The 8,604-nt window shown below is 34.2% G+C and overlaps 1 long non-coding RNA gene across 1 annotated transcript in view; it reads right to left on the reverse strand.

The window, feature by feature from the left end:
* Window positions 1-970: 970 nt before the first annotated feature.
* Window positions 971-8,604, reverse strand: part of LOC117115571 — a 9,989-nt gene continuing 2,355 nt past the window's right edge. Inside the window, exons 2-3 of the long non-coding RNA XR_004446572.1 lie at window positions 3,529-3,716; window positions 971-1,931 (exon numbers count right to left, since the gene is read on the reverse strand). This is a non-coding gene — a long non-coding RNA (uncharacterized LOC117115571). The remainder of the gene's footprint in view (window positions 1,932-3,528; window positions 3,717-8,604) is intronic.

Genomic DNA, 8,604 nt, shown 5'->3' on the forward strand with positions numbered 1-8,604 from the left:
TGGAATACATTGCAATCGACACAATCACATCATGAAATCATTAAATTTTCTAATGTGTACTAACGCAAACGCTTTAAAAATAACTTGCTTTTTATCAAATGAGATTTATACTTGACATGCCTGCCTAAACATAGGCTACATTGCTCCGCCAGATGATCACATATGCGTAGATTGCAATAGTCAGGTTTTCTTTTTTCTCCTTGATAACAGAGAAATATATTCATACGAAATCTGATCTGACTAAAGGGATCTACCCCCGTTGAGGTACTAGACCGGGCTCAGTCGTCTGGTTCCTGGACAGCCTGTCGACGAAGTATGGTTGATAGACAAACAGAAGGACAAATCGATTTTTCGATAAAGTTTATCAAGTACTACAGAAATAGGTGACGATATTCGTTTTCTGTACTATCAATTTATTACAATGCCAACCAATACATGCCTCTACGAAATATTATCTGTCTCTTATACACATCTAGATGTGTATAAGAGACAGTATATATATATATATTAATAAACACGTTTGCAACGATTTGCATGTTATGAATAATGTACCGTAATTCTCACCAATTTATTGGATGTCATACATCGAAAATCTGAACTATATATCCAGGGGTTGATTTGATCATTGTTTAATTTGTTCATCACCAGAACCTTGGACTTATTTCCTTGCGTCCTTAAACCAAGGTCTAGGTCTACATGTACATCTCCCGGGGAAGGGGAGATTAACGAGAATGTATTCCAATTATCTCCCAGGCCTTGCCAGAACCTTGGCCTGTTTGTAGGCCTAATTAATAGCTACACGGGCCGACAAAAATGAAACTCGCGGGCCCGAACGCTGCAACACCAGGGGAACGTGTTGCTCCGTGTCTGGTTGACAGTTGTACATACAGGGTGACGAGACGCCGTATTTATCTTTGGTAACCTAGCTTTATGATGAATAGTGACACTCATACAGCTAGATAACCAAAGAGAAACGCAGCATCATAGCTAACAACCAAATTCGTTTGAAAATAGCTAACAACCAAACTCGTTTGAAAATATTTTCACTCGTTTATAATGTCATATATTTGTTTCTGCACAACCACGGCAACGCATGCCCATCAACCAAAAATATCGGTCCTTCCATAGCCACCAGAGTAAAATGTACGTAATATCTAGATAGACATGTAATACCGAACCGTATAATATATTGACGCATGAGCTTTTGTATACATATGATATCACCAATGGGAAATAAACATGCCTTCCGTTATCTCCTGGACAATGAGTCTGTTGATATATACCGTCGACCCCTCTTCATACTTTATCGGTTTCGATATATAAATAAAATTTCAATAATAATAATATCTAAATTCTCGCCCACTGTACAGCCCTGACATTCAACTCTCGGATTCGCCCGAAATAGATTGAACGGTAATTAATTGATATTGTTCGGTCAATATGCCTACTTACCAAGTGAAAACAATGACCGTACCAGTAAACGTTCACCTTGACCATGTGTGATGAGCGTTAAAAGATATAATATAGATATAATAAGTAGTATTTTTCCTTTACGACATCGGTATTGTTGATAAATCGCCGCACCCATTCTTTACCACGTGGCGTCGAGGGCCTGAAAGTTGCCTTAACCATGCAATATACCTCCATGCCTTTACTGAGCAAGCCCCTTAGCCTCAGGTTTTGCACACCTTCGCATTGTTGTTACGTCGAATATCTTTTTAATTCAAACTTATCTGCATGGTAATGAGTTCCTTTGATTCAAAAATTTAACATGTTCTTGATAAATGTCTTTCCATACTCGTATCATCCAAATCCATAGTCTACGCGCGAAAAATGTCCTCAAACGAACGAAATAAGCAGACGATATGAAGCTTCCTTTATCGCGCCTCCGCATCGTTTCTCCGTCTGATGCTTCTCATCTTGATCTGAAACTGAAGCAACAACACGATTCGCGGTTATCACTTATCCATTTGCTAATTCAAACGATTACAGTATGTTTTTGGTGGTTGGTCGCTTATACTTAGATTATTGTTTGATCGATTAATTAGAAAATTAAAATAATGTATTTGATCCTTTTAAATGAGCAATTCTTGCTCTAATTGAATGTTTACGTAGTTTTAAGCGTCGACTTGATCAGATCTAATTAGGCCTATTTAAATCTATGTATCCACATTGTGTTGCTAAATAGACAGGCACAGATAAACGATTTTAGGGATATTATCCTAGCTTATTACGCGTACTTTTATTTATATCAATATTTTAACCTTAATCACAACAATATACCATGACAAGATGAGTCGATAACCTCTATAATATCAATAACTCGACTCCCTGAGCGTTATTTATTGCGGGGACTAGAATTAAGAGAAATGCTGTGATTACATCCATGCTTCGTGGAATAAAATAACAGTGTGCAGGCAATTTTTTATATTATTATTGGAACTAAAATAATTGTATCTTAATAGCACAGTCTAAAAAAATGTTATCAGTAAATGACATCACTGATAGCGCCCTCATCGCTCCGAAAAAACTCATGTCACGTGTCCAGAACACAGCATTACTGTATTCCTCAATAATTTTAGTAGTCTTCAGTAGGCCTACAGCTACCGTACCACCTAAACGGGATTATTTCCGTAACACCTTAAACGGGATTATTTAGTTATTTTTAAGCAAATGTATTGTTGTAAAGACCTTCAATTTGAATTTATTATAGAAAACATCTATACAAAATCTCCGCGTTTTTCCAATGCTATTCCGTCAGATTTTAAGAATTAGAAAGCCTTTTGATGTGTTACATGAGACTAAACGACCGTTGCATAGCAACGAATCCAATGGTAATTATCGAGGTTCCATCGCTTGTTCATGTGACCAAAGATCGGGAACCACCTAACTATTAAGGCTAAAAAAACCAACAATAAATGGGATTTGTATGGCGCATAACAAGGTCTCTGTGTGCTTGGTTCTGTTTCAATGTCTGCATTAACATAATAACAACAATATACATACGTTGAATAAACATTGAATAAAAGAAAAGTAACGGACAAGATATTAGGAAAAGGCCATCATACCTCTATCATATTCCTTCTACAATCCCGTCTCTCTCTGGGATCTGGGACCACTCCCATTCTGCCTTAAATACCAACATTATCCAGATGAGTAGCATGATACAAGCCTTTTTCCGACGGTGTAAGTTACACCTGTGATATCGTAGTCGAACAAGCGCTTGTTTGAGACTTACACCGACCGTATGAACCGGGTCACAGTAATAAATGAAATGTAAGACAAACTTGATGGTTTTAGCAAAGCAAAACATTGAACAATATATATTTGTCCAAGTCCAATCTGTCCGACAAGCCACATACCTTTGAACATCATCAATTCAAAGCTGAGTGTTGCTAGTGTGCATTACACTTTACATCTTCTGTCAGTGTCAACCGGCTTTGCGGTTTGATAAACCATATCTTAAACCACAGAGATGCATGCTTACAAACTTCAATTCTTACCACAAATGGTGTTTTTTTTACTTACCATTCACGCGATGGCAAGTATGACAACACGTGAGTAACGTGCAGGCTATCAAATGCCATCCAACCGAAACACGAGGACTAGAAAGGGTGCGATGACCACAATCCGTATCCGCTTAGTGACCTTCCGATGATGTAATAGCCATAGTAGAATGACCGCATGCCGTAATAACTGTTTATATTCTTGTCCTCCTGGTGAGATATCCGAAGCGATGAGAAGGGTACGTCACCAATGAGAATCAAAACAAGTTAGGAAAAATAAATAAATAGGAAAAATATAAATATATATATACATATACATATATACATATACATATATATACACATACATATATGTACAGTATATATATAAATACACATATATATACATATATACATATATATATATATATATACATATATACATCATATACACATTATATGTATATATATATATATATATATATATATATATATATATATTTTATTCTTGGTTTATTTATTTATTTAAAACCATGTTTTGAGTGGGCAACCCTTACAGAATAAATCTGATGTTCAGGGGCCCACTAATATATATATATATATATATATATGTATGGTCTTACCTCTATATTTAAGCAAATTGATATTAATTAATATAAAATTAAAGAAAAATAAAAAGATTCAAAACTTCTTGTCACAACATCATTAAGGTCATTGATTATTAAAAAGTACAGTAAGCCTAATTCTTTCATTATAATTATCATTAAAACCAGGCTCCGGAACGGAATACATGTTGTACAGCACAACTGATTTTCTACAACACTATAAAAGGGTGGTTGACAAGAATTTGGAGAATGGTTAAAATGATACACATTTTTGAATATTTAAAATCTGAGGGAAAAAGGAGTCTGTACAACTCAGCCAATAACAAGATGGAAAACTAGGATGTTTTGTAATACTGTAGGCAAAGAAAGATGAAGGTGGAATCACAAATAATGTTATACTGTAGAGGCAAAGGGAAGAGGAACATGCCATGTTCACGACATGGAAGTTAATTCATTAAAGTATTAGTAACGGAGGCATGGTAAAGCCTACTACCAATCGGGGCTTACACCGTGCTACAGTAGCGGATTGGGTTACGAATGAAGCGAATGTTTCAACGTATGCATTTTATCAATTAGCGTGTTGCCCACTCGACATGTTGTAAATACACATTAAAACAGCGATCAATAATTATAATGGATATGTTTTTAACAACATATTGACAAACAAAGGCTCCCTTCACTTATAATAGTTTACGATAAACAGAATATCTGTTAAAGTTGCAGGTTAATAGGGCGCACCGTCTGACCATGGACTAAATGCTTTAAAACTTTACATATATTTCCCACTAATTTTACGTAGGTCCTTGTCCTTTTTATTTTGTAAACAATTAATATTTATATGTTAATTCTATCTTGAATTCTAAATTACTGGTTTTTATCGAGTTCTGAAAGTCACACTGTGTAGTTGCCTTGGTAACTGATAAACAATATAACGTCGGGCTGAGCAAATCATGATCCATCCTTCATTACATGTTTTAACCAAATTCATATACAATTCATAAATCCGAAATTAAAAAAAAAAGATTTAAAATACTAAAAAATAAGAATATTGCAGTACTGCGGCCTTCAAATAAAAATTCGTAAATCAAAGAGAGTGAATGGGTCTATAGTGTAGAAAAATTCATCACTCAAAACTCTCACGCTATACATAAATACGAAAAAAGTGATATGCTGTATGATGACAATACATAAACCTTCCAAAGAAAACGATATTTGTGAGTTGATATTTGAAAATTTGAAATTATATCCGGCTTCTTATTACTTTTATCGATTTTATCAGATATTATACACAACTCGATCAACGTTTGACGCAAAGGTTATATATTCCCACGAAGAATTAGGCCTATGTTTTAAAAACATCCATTGGAAACGTAAAATCCGAGATAAACGGGCAGCCAGAGAAATCACAGCATTATATAAAATTATCTACCGTAATGAGAAAAAGAAACCCTAAATTATGCATTAGCACGCCTAAGAATTATGACCGATAGTATTAAATAAGCGGCAGTCGAGAGAGAGAAAAGCAATACGGAACGAAATCAAGCAAATTTAATAATATTAACAATTATAATTACTGTACTTTAGTGAAGGATACTGTAATCGTAATCTAGTCCTGTGTAATACGTTAGGCCTATATAAATATATTATTCAATGCACCAACTAAAAATAGAGAAATTCTTATCAAGAAAATTTTGGCAACACCACCAAAACTGGGTTAAAAGTTTACCGTGTATGTATTCATATTTCGTCATTTGACACAGAGTATTTTATGAAGAGACTATGATAATTTAAAAAAAAAAAGAAATTTCTATTTCCACAATCAATGACCAGGATCATCTATTTCCAATTTTAACATTCTAAAAAACAACCCAAAATTAACCTTTTTACAAGTTCACGGAAGTATTATCGAAATGAGGGTTGTTTAGCCTTAATTTGACCCATGGAAATTGACCTGACCTGTGTTCCCTGTGGTTAAAAAAATGGCGACAAGGGAACATACAACCAGACTACAATATAAGGAATTTAGCCCACGGAAATATAGGCATTCCATGGCATTGACAAGAATTTAGGCTATATACCAAAAATGATACAGAAAAAATCCAAATTTAGAATAATGTTTTAATACATTATCGAGTGAATGATATCTTATCTGTTGACTAAGATTAACTTTTGGTACCCTGTAAGTAAACGTTCCACGCATTCAACTATTTGACATGAGTTAATGGTAAGTTTTAAACATACCGGTATCGTTTCACAAAAAAAGTTAAGGTTATAAATCGCTGAACTAAATTTCGGCTGCCAGTGGTATTATTTAATAGCTTTTTATATGCGTTGATTTTTTTGTTTTTTTTTTGGTTCTTTCTCTCACAATAGTATAGTAAGAGCAGTTGTTAATTTGAGACATGAGTGCTGATAAGAATATGTGTTTAATAATAATAAGTTATCCAGACCTCTTGTTATGATTACAACATTCTATGCGTAAAATCCGATGAAATGACAACTTTCGTTATCTCTGGTGTATCTATTCGCATCCATTGGACCACAGGTTTGCCTGACCTGACTGACAGATTTCAAGTTCTCAAGTTCAATGAATCATTTTTAATGTCAATTAAAGTTAATTTGATCTAGAATTTCGAGATAATCATTTTTGGAGGTCGAGGCGTTGAAGGCTAAGCTGGTTATGAAGATTTATTTACTCATAACAGGTCATCTATCCCTCACGGTATATTATAATAATAATAATAATAATATAATAATAATAATAATATAATAATAATAATAATAATAATAATAATAATAATAATAATAATAATAATAATAATAATAATAATAATAATAATAATAATAATAATAATAATATTATTATTAATAATAATAATAATACAATAATAATATTGAAAGTTGAGTTGACTAATAAGTGAGGAAGAAAATATTTTACACTGTACTTCCTTCATGATAATACTCGCTATAAATAGGTGGGTAGGCCGACTGCTTGGTGGAAGGAGTCCTTGTGGACGTCTCCTTTTCGTCTCGCTATTATCATGTACCGGAGCACTAGCTTTCCTCGTTTGCAATACAGCGTCATACGTATGTAATTTAACCCGCAAAATGTTAAAAATATCACTCAGACCAAGCCAGGTACATTTACGAGAAGTGATTTGTTTTGCATATAATAAGAAAACCACAGACCATATGAGGGCGAATTCCGACGGTGGGGGCTTGAGTAGATTTATGCCTTCCAGGGTTTTTGGTTTGACTCAGGCCTCGACAAATGCCACATTTTAAAATTAGACCAACACCCTAATTCTGAAGTGCAATGCACGTTTGCTCGCACCCTTCTTCCTATTATCTTTTCCTGAATATCTCGATATTCTCGTGTTTGATGTTCAATAATAATGTCCTTTAGAAACCTTCAATTTAAATGATGATTCAGCTTTATTTTGTGGGATGAGATTCGCTTTGGAAAGAGACGTACAGAAATAAAATAATTCTTATTCCCAGAAAATGCATCATAACATATCTGGCTTTATCTATTTTATATTATGCTACCGGTACTTAACGTATATAGGCTACTCTATAATACGGAGGTTTAAAATTCGAAGCAGCATTATTAATAGTAATAATAATCTACTGAACTTAATTCGTTACTTTTTAAAATTACATTCAATATTATTCAATTTTGACTGAAACTACTCATCAATGATCAATGCATATTCTAACAAATCCAAGTGTATTATTTCGCATCGTAGCCTATTTGTTGATAAATGGTGTATTTCAACACTTGCGTCTGTATACATGGTACTTGTAATACTTTATGCCAATAGGGAAATCTAAAAACAACAAGATCGCGTGTAAAACAAAAGTCCAAACATTCACAGAGCTCACTGACCCAAAAAGTATACGATAGGCCTAAGCCCGCGAAAAGTACAGTGAGGACTATCTAGCCTAAAAGGAGTACGGGAGGTCCAAAGTGGCTTCGAATTCTTTCATTCTTGCCTCCGATTAACTCGCATGAATACGTTCAATTCTTTTATTTGAGTTAAGTATTTGTGACCCTTAAAGCCTAAAGGGGAAAGTTAAGTTGTTCACCCAGGTTGTAGCAGCACAGAATACAACACATGGAATGAGAGCATTGTCCTACTGGACCATGCAAACTGGTTACAGGTTTAGGCTTAGCATATGCGAATGGAATGAATTAGGATACAGTACTGTGTAAAACAACAACGTCCATTTAAAATGAAGTGCATGAGTCCGTACTATCGGTACTGCTACTACAGTACTTCGTTCGTTTCACTCTAGTGATAAAAGTCGGTTAAATATTTACGCGATGAGAAAAACAGGCAATATTTTTAATCGGAAAAGTATTAAATTTACTGAAATACAATTCGAATATCATAACAGCACTTGCTAATGTTTCATGGTCCTTCTCTACAAGTAGTTACGTATTATAATGTGGATAAGAGCGGTAAGAGATCCCATTAGGATAGTCCATACAAGACTTTGTGTATATATAT

The sequence above is a fragment of the Anneissia japonica genome, unplaced genomic scaffold (assembly GCF_011630105.1).
Source record: "Anneissia japonica isolate Jap-2015-1 unplaced genomic scaffold, ASM1163010v1 scaffold284824_len513422_cov204, whole genome shotgun sequence".
Classification (NCBI taxonomy): Eukaryota; Metazoa; Echinodermata; class Crinoidea; order Comatulida; family Comatulidae; genus Anneissia; species Anneissia japonica.